The sequence below is a fragment of the Colletes gigas genome, unplaced genomic scaffold, assembly GCF_013123115.1.
Source record: "Colletes gigas isolate AHSC1104 unplaced genomic scaffold, ASM1312311v1 Colletes_gigas_Sc00019, whole genome shotgun sequence".
NCBI lineage: Eukaryota > Metazoa > Arthropoda > Insecta > Hymenoptera > Colletidae > Colletes > Colletes gigas.
In genome coordinates, this window is record NW_025106648.1 from 1,132,753 (window position 1) to 1,158,891 (window position 26,139).

General features: G+C 41.5%; 1 protein-coding gene across 1 annotated transcript in view; it reads left to right on the forward strand.

Moving 5' to 3' along the window:
- Positions 1-26,139, forward strand: part of LOC122400596 (mediator of RNA polymerase II transcription subunit 20) — a 188,149-nt gene that overhangs the window by 24,556 nt on the left and 137,454 nt on the right. The gene's annotated exons all lie outside the window — the stretch shown is intronic.

Genomic DNA, 26,139 nt, shown 5'->3' on the forward strand with positions numbered 1-26,139 from the left:
AGGAAGAAGGGGTGGGGGGGGGGGGGGGGGGGGGAGAGAAGAGACATCGTGTCCCGAAGTTTACGAGCTTCCAGAAATTATAAAGGGGAGCAGTTGTAAGTAACCGCTGCTGCCCACGATAAGACAGTTTCCGAGGAACCATTGTCTAGAGACCCCGGACAGATAATTGTCCCTGGTTGTACAGGCAATTGTGACGCCCACGCCCGGTGGTGTCCTGGCGCAGGAAAACGCCAACTTTTTGCGTCTGACAGGCCGTCAAGTCGGTCGCTCGGGGCTCGTTACGTCTAAATCCTCAGCCGGTTGTCTCTCTTGTCCTCTCTTTCCGATGCAGATCGTTACACGCCTCGCGGCTTGTTTATTCACATCCACCTGACGAGCGAGAGAGCGGTTTCGGGTGCAGCGCGCTTAGTAGCCGGTCGAAACTGTCACCGGGAGCGTGCATTTAGCTCCACCGACGATATTGGACACGGAGAGACCCGGAGCCGCATTCTGGACCCCTTAGATATCGAGTGAACGATGGTAACGGTTGTTCGACCTGTCCATTCCGTTCACGCCTTTCGTGATTTACAGCGGACTGGTTTCACGTGACAAAATTTCGCTCGGCGGCCTGTCGCCGCTGCCCAACAATGGGGAAAGAGAAAGACGTTCTTGTTTAGCTACTGCAAAGTTCGCGGCGCCGATTGTTTGGCAAATGACAAATTGTATTCCCAGCGACGGTACGACTTCATTAACGGCAACAGAAGTAGAATGTCGACGGGATACGAATGTTATTGCGCGAATAGAGAGTCCAGAATACCGGTAGAATTCAAGTAGGTTAAATTCGTGCTGTTCGAGAAATCTGTACAGTGTTTGAAATGGAAACGCAGAACGCAACTAGTTTAATAGGGTCCGGAGTAGTAACCCGATCGAGGGGGATCGAGATCGCGCCATTAAACTATCGCTTGGATCTATGGTCTAGTCGATGTCACTTGATACCTTTTTGAAGGAATAAGACTATGAGAGGATGGCATGGACCACCAGGGGACTTGTATTTTGTAGGTAAAATTGTCAGAGAATTCTGTTGCTTGTTTAAAAATGAAAATCAGTTTCAGCGAAGTATAAAATTTTCTATAATTCATTTTACAAAAAAGACTGCTATATTTTTATCAAGAAGCGCGACCAAGTACGTTGTTCTCGTTTACTAGATTAACTAAGGGTTAAATGTATACGCGAGTATTTCTAGCAAGTGTTTCTAAAGAACACTGGGTGCCTGTATCGTAAACCTATCGTTCGAACGGATTTTTCGTGCGAGTCGCGCTGGTATCGCGCTACCCTCAGGCAGCGTGCGCGCATGGGCACTGATAAGGAAATTTAGGAGGCGTGCACGCGGCCGCGGTATTCCCTTTTTAGATGTATCGACTCGTAGCACGGGAATGCGGGCGTTTTTTACAGCGGTTGTTTATTGCAATCGGGTTCGAGTACCTTGATTCTCCACCGAGGTGCTCATAGAGGTTGGATAATTATAGACGAGCCGGCGAGAAACGCGGGATAGATACTTCTTGCAATTAAGATACCAATGGAGGAACGCGTGTCTAGGCTTGCACAATAGAGGGAGTGAATCACTGGCGTACGTCTTCTCTTCCCACGCCGCCCTCCATCCTTCGCTGAAGACTTCCTGATGGTCGAACGATCCACTAGACTCGCGATAGTCGAACGCATCAACGAAAATCGATGACGCCGTCCATCGCTACGAACCTACTCGACTCGAGAGGCTATACGACTCTAAAAATCGAAATATTTTTAACCCTTATATATTTGTAGCCTCAAACACAACAAGCTATCCAACAATTTGTACTCCGTTAACCTCAATTTTAAATATCTGAATCAAATAAGTTAATTTTAGATTTACACTTTAAATGTCGAACTAAAACAATTAATTCTCAAGTTGAAATGTTAAAGGAAATAAATTTAAATACAATTCATGAATTTTTGTGATATTACAAAAATAAGTTCCAAAACAAATTTTATAGAGTTTTGTATTCATAAAAAGCATTCCATGACACCTTAAGAACACCTCGAAAATGGGAACCAAACGTTTTTAGATATCGTGCCCTGCCTGTTATTTGAAAGAGTAAATACAAGCAAGGAACAAGCTTCGAAAAGCGAAATAAAATTCGTGTGATAAATGGTCGACGACGATCTTACGATTGTTCTATCTGTTTTTGTGGCGGCCTGGTCCTCTTCAGCCCCTCTTTCCAACCCCATTCGACGCCACTTTGCTCCCCTTTTTCCGCGAACCACTGGAGACGTACCGCCGATTTTCAATAACCGACAAGATAGCAGATAAGCTCGACGGGTCCCCTCAGATGTGATTTCTCACGTTTTCTCCCTCGGAGCACCCCTCCCACGGGATTTATCCCCCCTCGAAGACTCGCCTCCAGGTTTTCAGAGCACCGTGGCTCCGCGTCCTGGCAAATCGCGGCTGAAATCAATATCTTCGGGGCGCCGGGACGCTCTTCGTTCTGAACGATCGCATCGAAACCGATTTGGAAGACTAATCGAACTCCTCTGCCGGCGAACGGTTCGCCACTGTTATTATCGCGGCTAGCAGAACGCGGAGAATTTCAATCGAAAAGTGTCGCGTTTCTCTCGCGGCAGTCGTGAATCGTCCAACGATTTGAAAATCGAATCGTGCCTGATTCTTATTCGTGCCAGTTAAGACACTTCGACGAACGATTTTGACTTTAAACAGATTCAGGAATACTCTTCTAAACAAAATCTTTACTCGAGCTTTACTGTTTTATTTATTAACCCTTACGTCGACTCTCAATCTCAACAGAATTATTTTACTTAATGTTTACGACATGTATTAAATAATTATTACCCTTTGTTTTTGGTTCTCTTCAGTGATTGCAGTTAACAGCTTATTTTTCCTAGACTTTCGATAAATATTTTCGTGTAAATTCCTTCGCAATGATGCATCGTATAAATAAAACATAAAATGAGCAATATAATTACGTCCAGTGACAAACCAAAGATTTTAAATATAATTGAAGAAAGTAGTCGTGAAACGTTTCTTTGGAACAGATCTCCCGAGCGATAAAAAGTAGAAACCTGTGCTGGACATTTTCCAAAGAACCAGTCTCGGCACGGTGATGAGGATTCCAGATAGAAAGAACAATATTCTAAATGAGGAAGCACTAGAGCAAAGTACGGTATATTAAAAGTTTCCAGACATTTCGAATACATTTTTCAGCTAAGAATTAATTATCGTCGATCGTCGATCGTACTTAGATTCTAAAAAAATTATTTCCAAAATTAAAATCAACGATAAATAAAGATTAGTATTAACCAGAAATAGCAAAAATATTCGGTTTGAATTGTTTTCGATGCCTTTCTTGGCGCTGCTCGGATATTCGAGAAACAAATCATTGGACAAAAAGTCCCCCAGCCTTTAGTCGGGGGTTGGGAACCCGCGTCGTGAAAGGTGCATCGAGAGGTTGAGGTTTGTGGACGGTTGCAGAAAATTAAAAGAGAGGACGAGATTTATACCGGGGGAAAGGAGGAGGGATTAATCTGAATAGATGAATCTGAATTCGAGGGAGTATTCCGGAGCACGGTGCGCGTGCATACAGAGCGGCTGAGTCGGATAATATTTTCCCTAGACACGTTACCCCTGTATAAACCCGAAGTATGCGCCCCGAAGGATCGTCGACGCCACGATAGTGCACGGTTAATAATAATTTCATGCCGAGATTTAATAAGAGATCCCGCGAAGAATGGCTGCCGCGAGCTAAGGGGGTTGGACGTTGTTTTGAAATCGTTCCATCGCATGTCGTCTCGACGGAACCAAATTAATTACTGATACACAAGATAAACAAAAATACTGCCAAGAAACGGAAAGAATAGGGGAAAAGGTTGCATCGAAGAAAGAATCGACTTGGGACGACTTGGACCAGATTTCAGCTGCTTGCAGCGATAAATAGCGATGGGTTCGAACGTGTTTGTATAGGTTCTCAAACAAATTATTATAAAATCTTGAAAATTGTGGTGTATGTTCGAAATTGTACATGCTACTGTTGCTCATTCCAAAACTCCATTTTGTTATTCTTGCAAACTATTTTAAGCGAATATTTTCACAAATTGAACACGACATACTACGATAATACTATTATACAAATAATTCACCCTGTATTTTTCAAATGTTTCAATATTCAAGAATCTCGATTAAGACGATACATTCAATAATGAACAGTGATTCGATCGAGGTTGGTCTCTCAGACAAATTATTATAAAATCTTAAAAATTGTGGTGTATAATCAAAATTGTATATGCTACTGTTGCTCATTCCAAAACCCCATTTTATTATTCTTGCAAACAATAACAATAACAAATTGAAGACGGTCATCGAAACTTACGAAAGAGAGGATGCATTAAAAAAATCAGCCCACCAAGAATAATAATACTACTGTAAAAATAACTCACTTTATATCTTTCAAACGTTTCAATATTCAAGAATCTCGATTAAGACGATGCATTCAATAACGAACAGTGATTCGAACGTTGTTAATTATCGGCGGTTGCAGCCCCGAACGAAATCGTTCGTTCTGGCTCGTAGGCAGAGATGCATACTCGCATGGTACAAGCCTGGACATGGTAATTCCTAGTAATTGTCGCGTGCAAATTAGTTTGTCAGGATGAATCAGCGATCAACGAGCGGCTCGCGCAGCCCCGTTCGATTAACGGATAAGAAAACCTGCCACGGCGCGTTGCACTTTTCACGCCGTGCTTCATCTTCGACGAATATTTCGAACCGTCAACGCGATCCATCCCCGTAAATTAATCACCGAACTTATCTGGTGTTTTCATCGGAATCGGGTCCGAATTTCGCTCGAACGCTTCGTTCGTGCCAATGAGCATTCGTTTGCCCTCGGGGCTTGCACAGCGAAACGAGCTTCGATTTATTTGTTGATCTTCTTCGTAACTGTAACTTTGATTCACAACTGATTTTTTCAAGCGAACAAAATATTTAAATATTCGACGTTTCTTCTAACAGCTAAATATTAATTCCTCAATGTTTGGAGTCATCGATTCTGCAAGAAGTTTATTACTATAAATGGTTTATTTTCTTGTCATCGATCTACTCACTAGTAGGAATTTTTCATTTTTATTTTCGATTTAAAAGAAAGATTTTCCTGCTGTGTAGCGTTGTCTATCAGGTTGTCACAGGCTCCTTTATTTCTCGAACTTTTTCCTAACGATTCGCGCGTCGATTCTTTCAACTAGAAAAAAAATTACGTTTATGTAATGTTCTACGCGTGTTCTCGACAATGTAAACGGTATCGCTATTTAATTTCGCGATTCAAGAAACTGATGCTCACTGTCAGGTACAGTGTTGCCTGTCAGGTTGTCACAGGCTCGGAACCGAGCTGTTATCTATCTCCGGCTCGCTGGACTTTGTATACATTGGGGACGAGGGAGATACATTTAACAGTGGTGGGGATAATTCTGTGTCAAGTTGAAACAGAAAGATAATGTTAATTAAAGAGAAACAAATTACATGGCCTGGAAAAATTTTATCTTGCTCATTAAAAAAAAAAGAACCGCCTCTGAGAGTTTCATAAGTGACCACCTACGATTTGTCGAGACTCTTACAGATTTTATATAGTTTTCATTTTTCACGCAAGCGAAGCAATACGAAAAAAAGAGGCGTCTTTGAGAGTTTCATAGGTGACAATCTACGGTTTGTCGAAACTTACAGATTTTATATAGTTTTCATTTTTCACGTAAGCGAAGCAATACGAAAAAAAAGAAGCGACTTTGAGAGTTTCATAGGTGACCATCTACGGTTTGTCGAAACCCTTACAGATTTTAAATAGTTTTCATTTTTCACGCGAGTGAAGCAATATGAACAAAAAGAAGCGACTTTGAGAGTTTCATAGGTGACCATCTACGGTTTGTCGAAACTTATAAATTTTATATAGTTTTCATTTTTCACGCGAGTGAAGCAATACTAAGAATCATCGAAGGATAATTTATTAATCTTAAATCGAAGGAACGGTCTGTGTAGAATTATGAAAGAGCGACGAAACTTTTAATTTGTAAGAATGACGAGGCTTCGGGAGACTTGTAATATCGTGGATTCCAGCACGAAGCGAGCGGGAATGCGAAATCGATTAGCACGGAGACTCGAGCGCCGCGACGGACAACTTTTAATTTCCCAAGCTCTTTTCTCTCGACGCGCTCGTTACATGCCTTTACGAGGAGTATCTTCTGAGAACGGATTTCATTAACGCGAGCGGTCCGTCTTTAACGAAAACACGAGCCGTGAAACGCAAGCGAGCGTCGTTTCTCAGCTCTTCGTGAAATTATAAGCGAAAAAGAGTGTCCACCAAACGATCGTTCAATTTCCATCGAACGCCAATCGAATTTTTATCGATCCCCGTGTATATCTCTCGTCGCGTGCATCGTCGATCCTGAGGGATAATGATAGGTTCAATCCAATTACACACTTATTACCCCATTGACTGCAAAATCACGTGGTCCAATTTCGCATACCAAGATGAAACATGTAAATTTAAATGAATGCATCGCCTCGCTTCTTTGTTGCTCCGTTAACAAAGATTTTAACGTATTTCATAAATACTGTAGTTTCTGACAACTTTATTGTCACTATTTGCTCGAATAATCAAAATAAAAAATCCAGTATCGGAATGGAATCGTTCAATGGTCACTAAAATTAAATTGTGCTTGTATTTAAATTATTTTACTCGTTTCAAACAAAATAGTAAATTGGCGATAAATATAGAGGGCTAGTAACTCTGAGTCATAATTCTATGGTTTTGGAGTAGTTTTTATAGGCTGCTAACTCAGGTACATCAAACATTCAAAACAATATTCAACGTTTATAATTTCTGAACATGTTAAGGATGAAACGTGCAATAATCTCTACACCGTCGTGTGTTCAATATTCTCCGTTGCTACATACTTCGTGGACCGATTTCCTTCAACGTGATTTAGGATTCTCTCTTCGAGATTAAGAGTTCTGGTACTGAACGATCTGCTATCGTCTGACAATCGCTTTTTTAAACGAGCCTATGTCCGAGAGGCGTTCTTGCATTCTCTGAAATGTTCTCTTGCCTGGCAGACGTCTGTTGGGGAAACGATTCGCATACAGATGTCTTCGTTCGACTGAATCACATTCAGTAAGTCCATACATCAAATGCATGGTCGCCATTTCCTGGTTTGAATACATATTCATTATTTCTTCTAACGCACAACAAACGAATGAATTATCAAGGGCTTTTCTCAAGAAAGTGGACTAATCTGATTCCTAGAACGGAATAGTCGACAAGGTTGGGCGATAGCAAGGACTCATCGAACGTTGTATAGAGAAGAGTAAAGTAAAATCTGGTATCGAATTTATTTTTCTTGGATATGTACATAATTCCATTTTTCCTGCTCTGAGTATAACTTCTCTTTTTAATTTGTTCCTTTCCTTTGACCTGATATCCTTACCTTATATAATAGGACTTAACGAGTTCACGAGTCTTAACATTGATTGCACATATTTAATTAAAATATATAATCATATCAGTATAAGTATGGAATCTGAAATCTAATAAATCTAGTGTTGAATTTTTTTTTTCGATATGATTCTGCTCGGTCGTAATATAATTTACTAGACATGGTATTCGCAGACCCCGACGTAAGGTGAAAGATCGATGTAAACGTCAGAATACTTTGCAAAAGCTATAGAAAGCAACGCTGTTGGGGGAAGCCTGGAACTACTACTTCGCGTTGATTAGAGATCGTAACATTCATTGCGGAAAAACAGTGGTACCTGGTCTGTCCCGTCTACCCGGTTTCGTTTTACTCTCCTTTGCAAATAGTTTGGTAGAATAAGCTCTGCTAGCTGAGTTTGTAATTAAGAATTACCGGAGAATGAAAATGCATGTAGAGAGAACGAAGACATAATCTCTTACGAACGTTGTTTTTATGAGCCTCATCCATCAATGATGGATGATTTCTTATTAGAAGGACTTGAACAGTTGTTAACCATCGATCGTCAACGTATTACTACATTCAAATTCACGTGTATTAATATGTACAAGTTATTCGCGTTATGTTTCTACATGGAAAACGTTCGTTTGCCTCCACTCTTGGATCGCGAGACATCACTCAAAGGGTCGCGCCCACCAATTTGATGAACACTGTTCCGCCGTATCTGAACACGTTTCGGTCCCATCGCTACTAACGAAGCAAGGGAACACAAATATCGTAATTAATATTCACGGTTGAACTGGCGCGAAACGTATCGAAGGACCAGTTTACGGGCTACCAGTGTCCTATCTAGGCTCGCCCACGATGTTAATTAAATATTGTGAATATTATCGGCGCTGGCCGCCGGCCGTAATTCTTCGCGACAAGATAGTATCTCGTTTACCTGATCGCAGGTCGCCTTTAAACGCGCGCCAATTAATTACCGACACGGCCGCATCTGTACGTTCGATTAAACCCGCACCGATCGCGACTGATTTATTGGAAATTTTCGTTCGCCAGTTTCGTACAACTCGGTCGTTCGCCATCGATCGTTACTTCCTACCTGGAGGAAACAGTGTCCTCCCTTTCCTCCGCTCCTCTCGCTGAAATTTCGAATCGTTCCACCGTGTTGCCCGAATCTCGATCAAGCTGTGATTTTCAAACGATCGAACGTAACACAGATTCAGGAATTTTGGATTCTCTGCAAACGATATTATTTATCAAGACACAAGTTCCTTTAGACTTTCAAACATTTATGATCGAAATCCATGATTACTCTGGAAACTTTAAACATTTGTTCATAATAAATATATGAAAGATCTAACGAGTGTAATTGGCCCTAATTTAAAGGAAGTTATTGGTAGAATATTCAATAAGTAGGCTTATTAACCATTCAGTGTTTCATTTTATGAGGTTTTCTTCGATCTCTAACGGTTTTGAAATTGCAGCCTGACCCAGTTGCGTGGGACCACCCTATATACTACTGTAGCGATCGATCGAGCCGAAAGTTTAGCGAGTTTTAGCGATCGTCGTCCAAGTTTTTCCATCGAGACCGCACCGATTCCTCTTGGAACTGATCATCCGAGAAGTCTGGCTCCTGTTTTGCCCCGTTACCGATGATTGCTAACCTCCCGTGAATTTTCGGTCGTTTCCGCTGAAAGCTGAAGTTCCGGAACTATTTTGGAATCCGCTTGAAACTCGGGTCATTAATATCGTCCGTTATTTGTAGAGTTTTCTATGAGTTGCGTTTGCCGAATTTATGCACTCAACAACGAAAGTGCTCGACGCTAAACCGAAACTGCTTCTTTCGAGTATCTTTTTTTAAATTCATTTTAACGCATTCACTGTCAAATGAAAACCATACTATTTTCTGCAACACTAAAATTTTGATTCCAGACTATTTTTGCACCCTTGCTGAAATTCACAAATTTATGTCTCTTGACATCTCAACTTAGGAATCAATTTTTTTAGTAAATTTTGCTTAATTATTCCAAACAATACGTGTTTGTTTTTCCTATCATACCACGACCCATGATAGTTTTTCTTAACATTTAACTCGATTTCACTTTAGAATGGACTATGTTCGTCCGACAAAAATATCCAAATATCGCGGATACAAGAACGCGAATGGGGGAAACATGTTTTATTTGTTCTTTTATTGAAATTCGAGTGGCCATCGTGTTTCGAATTTCAACGATCCGAGTCGCGGCGGCGTTCGTCTAAAAAGGGGAAGAAGGAAACGATCAATAGAGGGGAAAGAGTATCTCGAAGGAAGACGTATCAATTCCAAGGAAGGAAATACACGCCGTGCAGCGCGGGGTGGAGTAATGAAATGCAGCTTACACCCCGTATTTTACGTTTTATTAGGCTGCGCCCTCCCCGCGCGCGGCTGCTTTTACCCGTGCATTCGGGTCAAGTGGCTATGAATATCTGTATCCAACTGTGGCCGTCTAAAGCAACCAACCAATTTGTCTGCCATATTTCACCGCCTTCCCCGCGCCGTTTTATTTTTTTCGTCCACCTACCTCGCCACGTTGCTCCTTTTTTGTTCTTTCTATTTTTCCCTTTTTTTTTTAATGTCCGTTTATCGTGTTCTTTCGCGAGACGCCCGTCGTCGAGGCACTCGCGGGAAATAATAGAACGCGGAACAAGCCACCGTCCGGATACGGTGCAAACGTTCATGAAGCGCCAAGAAAATATTTATTTTTCGAGCAATTTGCTCCACGCGATACGCCTCGTTTATTTGTGGTCACTGTACAACGCTTGAAACCAGAAACACAAATAGAAATCTAACTTTGGATGTGCAGTATAACGTCGATTAAAATTATTTTCTGATCGTGAATAATGTCAAGTGACGAAAAGTTTCAGTGACAAATAACATTTTTACGTCAACAGGAATTTTCCCACAGTTAATGGAAGATGCATAATCGTTAGAAACGGTCAGATGTCAAACGAAATTATACATTCAGAATGGCCACCTGGGCAAAGTTTACGAAAGAAACAAAACAGGAAACAAAAATTCTAAATTACGACTGAAGTTATTACCAATGGAACAAAGTCTTTGTATGCAAATCGTTTAATTAACGGCTAATGGTTTTACGCTCCGGTAGCGAGCATTAATTTTCATAGTCTTTCATAACGCGGCGAGAGGGTCGCGAAAAGTTACAAGGTATTTTCTTTAAAGTAATTTTATTCGGTCTCGGGAACTAGACGCGTCTTCTCGAGCAATTAGAACACCCCTCAGCCTCGCTCGATACTCGTCGGGAGAAGGAGGCGATGGGGAAGCGAAAAAGAAATAAGTACCGCGAAGTTAGAAGATCTCGGCCGCGGTAATAAATTCTCGTGGAATTATGAATCGACGGCGAGAGGATGATTCGATACCGAGGGTACGTCTACCCCGTAATCCCCGAGTCGCGCGATGCATTTGGCTTGGAACTCGCCGGGTAATGACCAGAACTCGATTTAAGTCACGATCCAGGGTCACGAGTTGGCCTCAGCATTACAGAGGAACGTTCATCAACCCGAAACCGCTGAAAATTTTGAAACATTCCGTGCTAACGGAGCAGTTAGAATAGCTTTAGGTGAAATATATTTGATATAATTTGAGGAGTATGGGTTCGATTATTCTTTGCTCTCAAAAAGATAATTTTTTTTTGGTCCTGCTTGAGGGGTAATTTCACCCCTTCGAATTATATTACGACACCGACGAGAAATAGTTTATTGAGCTATATAATCCCATTTCACTAAAATTATTTTAACTCTTAAATGGTACCATAGTTCTTCCGATTCCAGTAAATAATTTTCATAGAGATTGTGAAATTTAAACCCAGAATCATTGGACATTTACAAATAACAAATAGTTTACGACAATGAGATATCCAAGGCCTCAAAGGGATAAGGGGAATGAAGGGGGATGGTGGAGGCTGTATTTACAAGAACGCAGAACGTCCGTACAAACATTTCACGTGTTACAACCTAATAGTTGCGACGAAGGGGGTAAAGTTACGATGATTTATGGTCGTCCCGTCCGAACGCGAGGATACTGGCTGGAAGGACACGTTGTATTATTCATAGACGCGACTGGTCGCGCGAACCCATTCAAGGCCAAAGGTTTAAATTAATAACACGCAGCGAGATAAGGATTATGCAGAGGCGACTGTATCGAGAGCCAGCACGGAACGGAGATTGTATTCTCGAGTCGCGGGACGGAAGGTGTGTCGAGAATATCCGAGGAACACGGAACGGGCCGCTCGGGAGCGTTAAAGCGTATAGTCACGGTAAAATGACGAACGCTTCGGAGCAAACTTCTCGGATCGATTACCTTAACAAATGCCGCGCACCTTGACGAACGACACTCCGAGGACGGAATACAACGAGGGTACTCGACGTACAGACGGATCAGACCCGTGGAGCGACCGGCCCGGAACACGAGAACGGGTGTTTCCGATAGTATCTTACAACGCGAAACCTATCCCTTCGCTCTTTTCTGAATCATTCTTAAGTCTGGCACGCAAAATGCTGGGTCATTTTGACCTGGTCTGGTAACTGTTTGTCACAGCAATCGACTGTCGTCTTACGGTGGACTGGTACAGTAATGGTTCGTAAAATGAACGCTACGGGGTTGGCATGTTCATTTTTCGTACATTTGGAAACGAAATTCGACACAGAACAATGTTGTTGAATCTTGTAAAGGGATTGACACGTTCAATGTATGCCTTTAGAGGGATAGATACGTTCAATTAACTAAAGATAGCAACTCAATTACTTAAAGATAGCAACCGTGTCTGACAGAAGGAGCACGAGTCAAACTAGGATGCAAAAACTTAACAAAAGTAAAAGCGTATTTGGTTCGACCAAAAGAAATGGACGCGTATTAGAACCTAATATTTCAACGTGTTCGCGGATCCTCTTTGGTTGAACATCGTCGAGATTCCACCGTCACGTGCCGGTATCCAGCATTTTCGACTCCCATCAATCGAGGAAAAATAAACGGACGTTTTCTCGCTTGTCCTTTGGATTCGCGACGAATTCGTCGAGTCGCGCGTGGCCATCAGCGCGCACAGCCTTTTGTTCTCCGCCCAAAAAGAAGCCGCCGTGGAAATCCACGCCGAGAATAGCTCGCGTGGTTGTGCCACGAGCCGTGTTACTTCTGCTAGTCGCCTCTAGACAGCTGAAACTTCTGGTCGCGCATTACCCCCCTCGATTTCGCGCTCTATTATTACGAGTTTCGTGAAACCCTGCTAGAACCACTTGGGTACCCCCTGTCCTCCAAAACCGAACTGCTTCTCTGCGAACGAGACCCAGAGAGTCGCTTTTCCAGGCCTTTTATACCGTGTAACGGATAAACGCACCTGCAAACATTAATACACCGTGGATAATTTCAAAGATGGACGTTGCTTTGTAGTGCGAGATGACTCGAAATGCAAAGTCTGGGAGTGAAACATCACTGGGCTATTGATAGTTGCGGGATCAACATTAATAGATCGATCAGCTCAGAAACTAGGATTCGTTTCAATCGAGTAGAACCCGTAAAATGAAAAGATTCCTTGCGTGTATAGGAGCTTGAAATATTCGTTCTCGGTCGGTACCTATTGCCAAAATATTCGAAACCGCCTCCTCAACATCTGCGACCGAGCGAGATCTATAAACAGTCACCGATTGGTCACTGTACCGTCTTGTCAGACAGACATGCATCTACTTTGATTTTTTTTTGAAACGGTAGTATCTAGGAATTTTTTATTAGTTGCCGAAAAGATAAGACTCACGATCCTTTCCAGAGCCAATTTTTCTTCCTCCCTTGATATACAATTTCAGTTTCAAGAGTTAATCAAAGATTAATAGATCTATACGTACTCCTTTATGAAAAACAACTACTTCCCGAGATTACTCTTTCTCTACGGTACACATTGATACGTTGCTCAGGCATGGGCAGAGTTGAGATACCGATTGGGATAGACACTCATAGGGACTTGTCCCAGGATGCGACGTTCTTATCTCGAACTCAATATATCATTCACCGAAACGAGTGACTAGGGCAACATCGAATAAATTTTGGATCGACAACCAAGGGCGATCCTCGTTGACTTATGCATCGATAGAAATATCAATTTTCTGTTATTTCTCCTTCTTTCAAGAAAATAACAATATAAACTACCTATTAAAGAATGAAATTGAAATCTCCTATTTCATAAATCTTGCCTGTAATTACCTGTAAACAGAACAGTGTCAGAAATAACCAAGGGTCGTTTATCGGTGGAAAAGTTGGATCGTTTATCGAAGAAACCCTATATTACTCGACACCGGTAAAATACAAAAGAATCGACTTCGAAACCCGTTCGACCGAAGCCCTCCAACCACCTTTCGATCGCGCTGCCGGAACGCTCTTCCGCGTTTCAAGTTCACGCGCCTTCAATTTGAAATTGCCCGATAAAGCAGTTCGCGAGCTTCGGCGTTTCGAGTTTTCCGGAGACGCGACAGCTCCGGGCGGGCAATATTTAACTCAACCACGGCGCGTCGCGTGCACCCGAGACTGGTTTCAAGGCAAGATACGACACAGAAGAAGTCACACGTCGGGCCGAGGTGACCGTAAGAGAGAATTATTCGTCCACGTGGCTCATGATCCATGAATAAACGGCCCGGTCTGCGGTCGTGGACGTCGCCTTAGGTACGCTGCCCGTTGATAAGTAATCATCCCTCCCGGGGGACGGAGGTACGAGCTCGTCCGGTGCATCGATGTGCACTTTGCTGCACCGCTACTCGGCCACGCCGAGCGAGTCGACCGCGTGCTGATAGGAGGGCCGATTGGTTAATTAATTACGGCCGCGAGACAGTCCGTTTTATTGCCACTACGTTATCGCTTCTTTTTAGCTCTCGGTCGTTTTAGTTATTGTGGAACCGTGGCTCGCGTGACGGAGCTACTCCAAGGGTATCGAGTTCCCTACCAAGGCTAATTTTCACTTCGCGTCGAGGCTAACTTCGTGGAAAAAAAGCATTAAAAGTAACCGTTCCCCGGCAGTGATACTTCGAAAACGACAGCTGTTGAGAATTAAATGGTCTGCGAGACTGGCTGGCTCTTAAGTGTCCTTAAATGTATAGGGCGATTCTTCTACTAGTAGACTCGAAAGAAATGTCGCCGTGGTGTTTAGGCAGCGGCATTCCTTATATTCTACGTACTTTATTTAACGATTCTGTGTAGCAAAGTAATGTATAGTATTCGAATAGAATTTGGTATTCGAATACTGCAAATGTATAGGGCGATTTTCCAGCCGGTAGACTCAAAAGGAATGCCGCCGTGGTTTATAGCGAACTATGAGTCTCAGTTAATAATATCCGAATACCAATCATCGTACAAATTCTATTCGGATACTATGCATCATTTTGTTACATACAATCGTTACATAAAGTATTCTAAAGACCCGGTGGAGAATTTTCAGTGCGAGCCACTGTATGCGAGTACCCAAAACCACTCTCTCGGATAAGTGAAAGACTCCGGGGGCGATTTCGTTTCAGTTATCCGGTGATTTCGTCGAACGGTGGGTTTGTTTCGCGTTTCGTGGACACCGTTTGATAGTGGGCTACGTTGCACCGCATGCAGCAGCTCGTTTCGCATTCTAGCGACGCTGGCTGGGTATCGTTTACAGCGCACGTAACACGATGTAGCACGATGTAATTTCTCTGTCAGCGGGGAGGACGCGAGGCGCCCTTCGTTCCTTCCTCCCGGCTGCATTTCTAGGGTTCTACCGCGGCATTGTGTACGTACGGATTCGGGACGGAGCGTTTCTATAGCCCCGTCGTCGACCTCTCGTTTCCGTCTGGATCGGTGTTCCATTTCGACGGACCCGCGTGACGCTCGCTGTCCAAACGAAACGACGACAGTCGCCTCCAGTTCGAATTACGTCGCCCGTCCGCGAAATTGGACGGATGTTTCGTGGTCTCGACGTCCGGATCGAACGATCGCGATCGGTATTTCCAAGCACCGCAAGCCCGTCGAACGTTATCTCGTTCGAGGCTGGAAACGGTGTTACTTGGACGCTCGAAGGTTGCAACGATGCTCGAACAACTCCGGATTCTGAGATTTATTTTTACATGAAAGCTACTTCAACCGTACCTGGTACACCTTTTTCATTTTATTTTTCGCGGCGTAAATAAAGTCTCGGTTAAACTAACGAGACATAAAAAATAAATGAAGTTTAGTCGAGGTCTGTACTTGTGTATTTTCATGGGGTAGAAAATTAAGTGTCAGGTCGCTATCTCTGATCCTGTCGATTCTATTTAAATTTCCAACAACTACAAACGATATATCGTGCACTTTATGCCACAGTGTCACTTGTGTATACGCCACTTTTCACTTATAATTCGTTTATTTAAAAAAAATATTATCGGTGAAAACCAAAAAGAAAAAAGAATCTTGACATCTCGCTGCTTGCTATACGAGCGATACAGTTATTTTAGATTTTCATTCAGGCTTTATAAATACGCTCCAAGTGTCGTTACAATTGCTCCAGCTGTTTTCTCGCGGTGCAGTAACAAGCAGAACTGCATTTTATTCATATTAATGTCTCAGTCGCGTTTCATTCAGCGATTTAACGCGCGTCTAGCAGATGCTGAGCGTAACTGTTCCTCGCTTTCTTTCGAAATTAGCCCATTCAATGCAACGGGAGAGTCTTCAACTTTCCACGACTGTAATAATCCTTTATCGTTTTATTGCTTTATTGCTTTAAGAGCATTCGTCATATCGAGTTCTAAAAATCGCCTTTCTGCCTCCATATTTTGGTGTCTGGAAATTGAATTGAGAGTAATGGGTTTTTAGGTTGATCATTCTGAGTTCAAGTAACAATAATTTATGGGGAGACTCGAACTTGTTATTAACAGTTTTCAAATTTTAATTGTATACGCGCCTATCGAAGAAATCATAATTTCCAACGGGGTAACTCTTTCCTCGCGACGTTTACAATTTAGATGGAACAACGGGTCATGCGTATATCGAGCGCACACAATTGCACGGAACAAAGCGAGTTCAGCGCGAAAACGCGGCAAAGCTGTCAGTTTAGTCATGACGTCCATAGGCCAAGACGTTTAAAAATAAATTCAAGCATCCCTGCAACCCATCACAGATACGAAACCGACGACCGTCTGCTCTAAATTGAATAGCGACTTATCTAGAAGCGCGGTTTAACCTCTTTAACGTTAATTTGATGTATGCTCCACGGTCGCGGGACGAGAAATCTCCGCGATCCTGTTAGGGGGGATTAAAAACGCCTCTCGCGGATGTTTCCTTGAACGTAACGCTGTAATAAATTGCCAGAACCGTGTTTCTCGACGCGTCACTTTGTCAGCGAGATTCCTCGAGCGTCGACGATGGAACTATTAACCTCCACCGAAATCACCTCGCTAAAAAAATAACCCGATTCCTCGAGAAAAGCAAAGGAGGAATGTTTTCTCGGCTAATTCCACGCCGAACGTCTCGTACGATCTCGTAAAAATTCGTTAAGAATTCTTATTTTGGGAAAGAACAACACTGTCATGCACGATCTCCGAATTTTATTAACGTCGAAAGATGGAGTCGTCAGGAGGTGTTCTAAAAATACAAAGATTACTTTGTATAAACTCAGGAGAAGAAGAAGATAGCTACTTATCGGTGATAAACGAAGGAAATAGTATTTAGTAGGAAGGTAGAAACGTTAAAGTTTCACGTGTCTTTCTGCGTTAAAAATATCCATTCGCGCCCCCTTTGATTGTAGAACCCTTCTTCCGGTTTTTGTAAAACGCGGTTGTAAATGGTAATGTCTTCCAGAGACACGCGCGGGAGATTATCGTTTCCGGTGATCCGCTCGGGCCTGGTCCGATATCGAAAAATCGCGTGGATGTCGGAAATTGGGGGATGGTTCGGCCTTCTCCCTTATCGCTATCAAATATTTGCCGATTGCGCCGGAGCTGCTCGTCTTTGCACAGAGTCGCGGAGCAAGCGTTTTCCAGAAGAGCACGGAAATCGTGGCCGCAAACAGCCCGCGATCGGCTCTCGCGGTTTTTGGCGAACCCCGTCCTCGACGGACGGTGAAATTTATTCAGAGACGCCCGCGAGTGAACGAGCTCTTCCGTCTCGCGAGTCTTAGATATTTACACACGAAATTAGACCCGTTCCGCGGCGGGGTCACGAACGCCCCTTGTTCCTGCTTGGCTTCGTTAAATTTTCATTAGACCGGCTAACAATGTGCAATTTGAAGTTTATAAATATGGAACGCGCCGACGGGACTCTGAAACAAAGTCGTTTTTAGCTTGGACAACGGGCGCCAATGAATTTGTAATAAACGATCGCGCGGGTTGAACGACTCCCAGACACGGGCGCTAATTTTTTACGAGTGTAAATGCATATTTGGGTATTCTTTTTTTAAGTACCTAAAGTTCAGAGTCCACTTCATTTAATTGACTGTTAGCGACAGTTGTCTACTGCTTTAAACGAAGTAACGTAAATTGAATACTGTTCGGCGCTTGTTCAAGCCTTTTTTCGACAAAAAAAATCGTTTATATATTTCTGGATATAACTTCGATTTGGACTACAATTTTTAAATAAGTGTATAAATTAAAAATCATTTACTACAGGCTACGTGGAAATTAGTTTAATTGCAATTTTAGAGGCGAATCTTTCTTTTAAATTGATTGGACAAAATGGAAGGAAATATTTTAATGCGAAGTTCCGCTCATTTTTTAACGTCTATAAATAAGCGAAGAATCGTTTTGACACGACTGGAAGAAATACACAGCCTACGTCGGCAATAACTTTTTAATAGAATTTAGTAGCTTATCCAGTGTGTATTGTATATTTTACGCGCGGTTTTGGAGGCGCTGGAACGGTCTTCAGCGTTTTCGAAAGCAAAACCGCTGCGTCGACGTCGGGTGTCACGGAGATTAAAGTGAAATGCCGTTCACGCACCAACGGAAGTCATTCACTAGCTCCGCAGACGGGATACTCTAAATGTGGAACGTCGAGTGTTCGTCGACTTGAATAAATAATCGGCTTTTATGAGAGTAGAATCGGCCGCAGCCGTTTCTCATCGACAGTCGTCGATCGATTCCTCCTCGTTTAAATAACAATCACCGAAAGGAGATCCTTAATTGGCCCCCACGCGGAACTCAATCTGTCGCTTTTCCACTCGTTTTCGCTTTATTATCATCGTCAGATGTCTTTATTACGCGAACGTAAAAGCATCCACGCGAGTACACGTACCAGGTTCGATCATTACGTTCGTGTAATTTTTATTCGCTCGAAAATGTATGTCATTTTTCATTCATATTTATGTTGTCTCCTTCGAGGCAATTTCCAGCGGATACAACGCATTTGCGCCATCGTTTCCTTCCAGTCTACGAAACATTTCTGGAATAGACTTTCTGGCATTTCGTTCGAAAAATATCGAAACGTTTTAAATAAAATACAAACGGTCCATTTGTATACTGATATTTATCCACTTAAATTATGGGTCGAAGGTTCGTCGATTTAAATTACAGTTAGTTTGTTATATTACTACGAGTGTACAAATTTTTTATCTATAAATAATAATATCGTAAACTGTAGGTGAAAGGAAAATTAGAGAAATATCTAAATTTAGAGATTTATTGCGCGCGTAGATAAATAAATACGCTTTCTATATTTTCACTGTGTAAACGTCTGGAGATTTTGACAATTGTACGACAACGTCGTTCAAACGCGAATTGATTTATCGTCGATTCCGAGTGTTCTCGGCTCCCCGTCGTCGCCGTCGGCAGATAACTGCTGAGAATAACGTTTTCCGTGTCCCCGTTTGAGCGGTAATCGCACTTTTGGTTTCTTCTATTCAGCATTGTGCAGCCGTCGCTATCGCGCGCACGGGACTCGCGCATATATACTAGGCTCGCACAATCGGGACATGCAAATGGCAGTGGCACTTTTACTTCCAGGCCTGGACGCGGCCCCTATTGTCCCAACCGAGTTTTAAAGTACACCGTTCGAACTCTGACATTGGCCCCGGTCGGGAGTTTCAGTAGCCAACTATGCGCATAAACGAGGGTGCTCATATCGCCCGTCGAACCAATCCCCGTCGCGATCTCGATCCCTGGGCTACGGTCGCCCGGCGCAATTACTTGAGAAACAATTACGTAGCTTCCTTTCGCGTTCCAGCGACTGCGGGATCAACGATTCAGGATTCTCGACTGCTCGCTATTCCGAGTATTGACAATGGAAATTCAGATTCGGGCCACGTTGCTTCTGTGGATATCGTTCGTAAACTGCTTCGAGTAATTAATGGACTTCTCTGCATGACTCTGTCGAACCCTCGTCGCGATCGAAACGAAGAAACTTAGCGATATTGTTTCTCGAAAAATTCAATGACATCACACTTTTTATAAATCGTGTTATTAAAACAGATGTTTGAACGTATCCCCACTTTATAATTCTGAGTTTCTTTTATCAAAAAGTGAAAAAAAATGTCTCAGGTATAGTAGGTGACTAATGCCAGATGAAACACAAAAGATTCATCCTACAAAAATATTTTACTCCTCTTTTTCAATTTATTTTTGAATCACCCTCTTCATGAAACACAAAAGTAAGCAACGTCTTATAATAATAGAAAATCAAACGGATAAAAGATTCATCCTACAAAAATATTTTACTCCACTTTTTCAATTTATTTTTGAATGGCCCCCCTTCAGTCGCATCAGGAGTCAAAAGATCCCCCTATGTCACGAGCCCCAAAGTGTAAACCCTGTAATAGTCGACCAATACAGCCCGCGTTTGTGCCTCGATCCGATCGAAGATCTGTTACAAGAGGCAGAGATCGTCGACAAAGGGTATTCCCTCGGCTCGACGCGTCCTTGGACACGGCTAGACGCGTCTGAGCACCGCTGAACCCTAGATAGGTCCGTATATACGCGTTCGATGTATTCAAAGGTGCAACCCTTTCATTAGCGTGTGGGCCACGCGCTCTATTATCCCCAACAAAACATCCGATTCCATTGTCGCGCGACGAACAATGCCGCGCCGCGGTCACGTGTTCTACTTTCGATCATTATTCGCGAAGTGTGCATAAAATTGGCAAATTGCGCGAGATCCTCTACGGTCGAAGTCCTCGCGAAGGGTTTTGCACCGCGTACAGCTTGATTACGATGACAGCTGTCACCTTCGTCAAGATCCTCCTACCAAGACAAAGATCAGGAAACGACCTCACCCAGTTCCTCTTGACTCTTTATCAGTCGTAGCATCCTCGATGGGTCTCTCGAGACTCAAGAATCAATGTTTTCTATTCAGTCGGGTCGATTGCCGCGTCATGCATCCACGCCACGTAATTATAAGTCCACCTAACTCGTTGCTTCCACTTCTTACGGCACGGATAGACAAACGTTAATTACGTGACAATTAACACTCTGTCCGCGCGTTAAATGCGACTACTTGTCGATTGTTTTACGATGCCCGTTTACTACCAAAGATATTTCACTCGGATTCAGTAACGGTCATAAACGTCCCCTTAACACGTTCCAAACCTACACGGGTGCTCGAACTTTTGTTTTTTAGACCATCGAATACTACGGTAGTCGTCACTTCTCGTTGTATTTACCTTCTGCAAGCTGATAGAAATTCATGAGTCTTATAATTTTGTTAACTCTATGACGAATTAATCTGCATATAAAGTTCATTCTACAGCCATAAAATATTGTACAGATAAAATTGTATAAATTATGTTGACAATTCGCAACTTTTTCTTGTTACATCGAAAATTATTAAAACGAAAATAATTCCGTATTTTAACTTATATAATTCAAATAAAAAACAGTATACAAATATGTACAAATTGTGTTGATAATTTGCAACTTTTTCTTATTACATGAAGAATTACCAAAACGAAAATAATTTATATATGATTCAAATAAAAAACAGTATACAAATAAGAATTAATATCGCAGAAAATTTTGTTTAGGTCTGTATTATTGAACACCGCTAACAAATTGAACATTGAGGATCATTAAATTGAAATACCATTTTTCAATAAATATATCAATCATAAGGCAGGCGTTTAAAGGGACTTGGCGACAGCTGCGCGAATGTCAAGAGTGCCACTTATAAATTCCACCCTCGGAGTCGCGAATAACGAGCCATGTATCGAGAATTAAATGTCGTTCGTAAATGGAAAAATCGTCCAGGCGAGGAAGCGCAATTTGCCAAATATAAATTGGACGAAGCGTTTGATTGATCCGATTCCATTGGAGCACCTCGCGCGACTCTATTCGTGACAGTTTTGACAGCTGTCGGCACAGCCGTGGCTCCTGGTTAGATAAGAGCCTTGGGAAGTGATCGTTTCCTCCATTGCGATTGCTGGCAGAGCCGCGGAACTTGAATCGACCGTTCAACGATTTAACCTCTTCCCGTTCGCGTCTTTGACCGAGAGTCGTTAAACGACGATTCGTATACTTAGTAACGATTCTGTTTGACGTAGGTCTTCGAAACCACGAAAGTAAGAACAAACTGTTGATCGTATCTCGAAATAGGAATTCTTTTCATGAGTTGGATGTTCATTCGGTTGCACTTAGTGATTTAGTGATCGAATCGACGATCGAACTGTCCCTTCACCCGAGTGACAAGAGGAAAAAGCTTCGTCCGTCGAATAATAATTTCCAACGTCCAGGCGACTGTCGATAAATATTTTTTTCGAGTCCCGTCGAGCGATCATTTTTTCGATTAGTTTAGATTGGAAGGTCGGCCCTTGGCTGTCGAAGGGTTCGACCGGTTCCAAATCCCTCCCCCGGGTTCCCGAATAAAAGGAGCAGAAGAGGGCGGTGGCGTGACCGTCATCGACCGATGAATATGCAGAAATTTTCGTAGCTTTGTTCCAGTCGTAGTGCCAAAAAAAAAAAACAAGCACGCGAATGCTTCCTAGAAAGGCCCCGGCACGTGCTGCGCGTCCACAAGGGACGAATTACGCCGAAACGATTCTTCTTTCGAAACCAGTTTGCAAACATCCTTCTGTTATAATAATTAGAGAAGAACACTCACAAAGAGGACGAACGACAAAAATATTAGGCGACAATGTAGCCCTGTTCTACGAGGGATTACGTCCAAAACTTATGACCGACATATTACAATCGTGGTTCAGTTTGTTTCATAAATATTTAAACATCGGTTCCCCCCATTGTTATACAAATTCGTCGGTGTTTCGATTGGCTGGTGCAAATTTACTTTGGTCAAAATTAATTGTCTGTTAAAATTTTATTTCCGTACCTTTCGAAAGCTCGTAGCGTCGACGATCACACAAATTTGCTGCAGCATTGCCGATTTTTCCGGAAAATTAACCAAATTCCACTTCGATAATTCTGAACGACCATTTTATTCTGCGTCGCGTTATCGTTTCTCGTCGACGCGTCCGTCAGCGTGTCGCGAGCCACCGTTTCGCGGTTCAGACGACGCGAGGATCAAGAGATACGAATCCACGGACCCGCTTTTATCACAATAGGAAGCGCCCGTCGAGTGATACTTCCGACAAGGCAATCCACTGAAATAGATGAAGATACTCCGTCCGCGTCACTCTTCTCGTCGCGCGCGCCTGCGAAACGGCCTCTCCTTTGACTGGTTTCGTTCTTCCTGATCGTAACCGCCAACGATCGACCGCGAACCGCCAGCAATCGACTCTCTTTAACCCTTTCGTTCTCACTGTAGCCATATGGCCACGTATTTAGGACCGTCGAACAAAATTATTACCACAAAAAAGTAACTCTCTCACCGACCGAACGTTTGAGAAAAAATAAAATGGTCCGTTAAAATAAGTAGAAACAATTACGACGAATGAAATAACACCATCAACTAAACGTTAAAAAAAAACTATTTTACTATCATTTCTACAATGTCTTACATTTACATTCAGTCAACTAAAATAAGTAGAAATTATTACAACTGCCCAGAAATTAATTAAAATAATCACCGATCTTTTATTACCATTTCTACAACGTCTTACATTTAGATTCATTTGGTTAAAATAAGTGTTCTATTTGAAACAAAACAATTTAATTTGACAATTTCGAACTCCTGAATTTCACATTGCATTTGATCGACAAGTATTGGAAAACGTATTTAAAATTTGAGAGTCTCTTGAAATACAAATTGAAGGTAAAAGAGGGATCTAATGGAAATCAAACTAGGTTACTTAATCGATTACAGATAACTTAGTATTACGATTAATGTTAAAGTGACAGTGAAATGATTCGAGTGCTATAACTGTAAGATGTCTCAATTAGAAATGCAGTATTTTAGAATCATTTACAAAATATATTTAAGAAATGATTTTAAAAGATATAGAATGAGAAACTAAATCAGACGTATAAATATATCTGCAGTGAAAATAGTTCGAAGAATTTATTTATTTTCATAAATTGGTTATTTGCTATTTGAGTGGCCCGAAAATTGCGAATAAATATTATTCCCGTGTAACGTTTTATTGATTCGGGAGTGAAAGGGTTAACGACCGTGATTCCTCGTTAACGAGTCGTATGCACGAGTCGTTGATAGACGACAAGTGTTCGCGCGAATTTTTCACCTATCGCTGCTACATACATCGAGTATTCCTGGAATTCACTCGACGGAGTCCATTCACTCGTTTCATTCATTCATTGCCTTGGCGATGGAAGGATCGATATGAATGGGAATCGTATGGAAACGATCCCCTTGATCCATCGAGCATCAAAATCTTGTTTTCTTCGAAATTGATTCTTGATACTATTCTAAGATACTTTATCGAACCGTAAAACTAATTTTTTCAAGACCAGAAACATTCCTTTTATCTCTTGCTGTCTCGAATAAATTATTTTGAAATCATGAAACACATGTTCTCAAAAAAAATTATTAACCCTTTGCATTTCAAGAATTATTTTCAATATAAATGACTAGCAGAGCTAGGTGACAGTTTTGTGGTGTTGCTTCTAAAAATTGAAAATGTTTTTTCTACTCACAAAATTTAAAAATACTTTATTGTTTCGTTAATTCTGTTTGGGTTAGTATAAATTAAATTCTATTAGAGTTGTGTCCATATTGTGTATTTGTAGCGATGTCAGTGAAGTGAAAAGAATTAAAATGTAATTAAAAAGTACAAATGTTACCTGGTATTATACAAATGATAAAAAAAATACACTGGTACCGACTGTTAGCTCTTCGATGCAAATTGAAATTAAAAATAAAATAAAATATGTATTTCTAAGTTTGATGTGACATCTGTTTTGAAACTGTTTTTAAAATGACAGTGCAACTAACTAGTGATGTAAGCAAAAACAACTTCAGTTGCCAAATGACACTACAATTTATCATATCTTGAAATGTTAATGATACAGGTTACGTGCCCTATTTATGGGACACTGCCACCAAGAAATATGTAATAATATCGAGACACTTATTCAGTATACAGTGCAAAATATCCAGCAACAGTATCTACAAAATAATAATAAGACAAAACAGATTATAAGAAAAGTCAAATAAATTGTTTCATTGTTGAATTATTAAATATCATATAAAAGATTACAAAAGTATAACAAAGCACTGTATTTAAATCACGTGATGGTAAAAACAATTTCAATCTCAGTAAAGAACATTTTTCTGAATATTCCAGTACCATCATATTTTTAGTTTTCAAAAATAAGGATTAATTACTCCAAAACTTTTGTTTTATTTTTATAAAATCGTGTATATATCCACGAATTAATTAACAATAAATGTATCTGCAGAATTACTATCTCCACAAGAAATCCTCAGCGAGTTGGAAATTCTTTTTCTCGGGGTCCCGATCGATTACATTACGGAATAGAGTGTTAATAAAGCTTTAAAAGCCAGGAATCAATTTTTTCAAATTGTCCAGGTACACGGAACCCCGTAATTTATTCCCCCGGAGGGAAATAAAATGTTGGAAACGCGATTAATCAATGTATTCGATGGATGCTGTCGGTGAGATGTCAGATACCGGAAATTTATGGAATTGATCTGTAAAATGTTCCTTGTCAGGGAGAAGTTAGATACTGAAGATTCATGAGATTAATCTGTAAAATATATCTTGTCAGGGGGAGTAAGGATTTATGGTCCCGATGCGTTAAATATTTATTGTCGCAGATAAATTAGATACTGGAAAATGCGTGGAATTCAGTTGTTTAGTATACTTCGTTACGGAGGCGTTGAACGCTGAAAGTTCAAGAGACTCGAAATAATTTCTTCCATCGATTCGTTGTCATTATTTTATTTGTCCCGTATTGCAACCCTTCACTGTATTTAACACCAATTTTTTTATAAAATAACTCACGCTAACAATTTTATTCTCGAAGTGTTTTTAACCGAAGCCTGCCACGCGTAGTTCTTCAAATTGTTCCTCGAACTCGTGTACGTGCTTTACTTTGTACAACACGTATTTCTATTTACTTCTCGAAGCTTTAAAATTGTAAACTCTTCCAAGGAAGCGTGCTCTTGTTGATTGTGGTCACAAATTTTTTTAGCCTTTGAAGAGGCACTTGGAGACATTTCTCGGAATTAGAACTCGGCCTTCGTTATCCCGCTGTGATGTATTTCCAAACGACGGATAAACTTCCCGTCCAATATACATAATTCTTTTACTCGGAGACGCAAGCTTA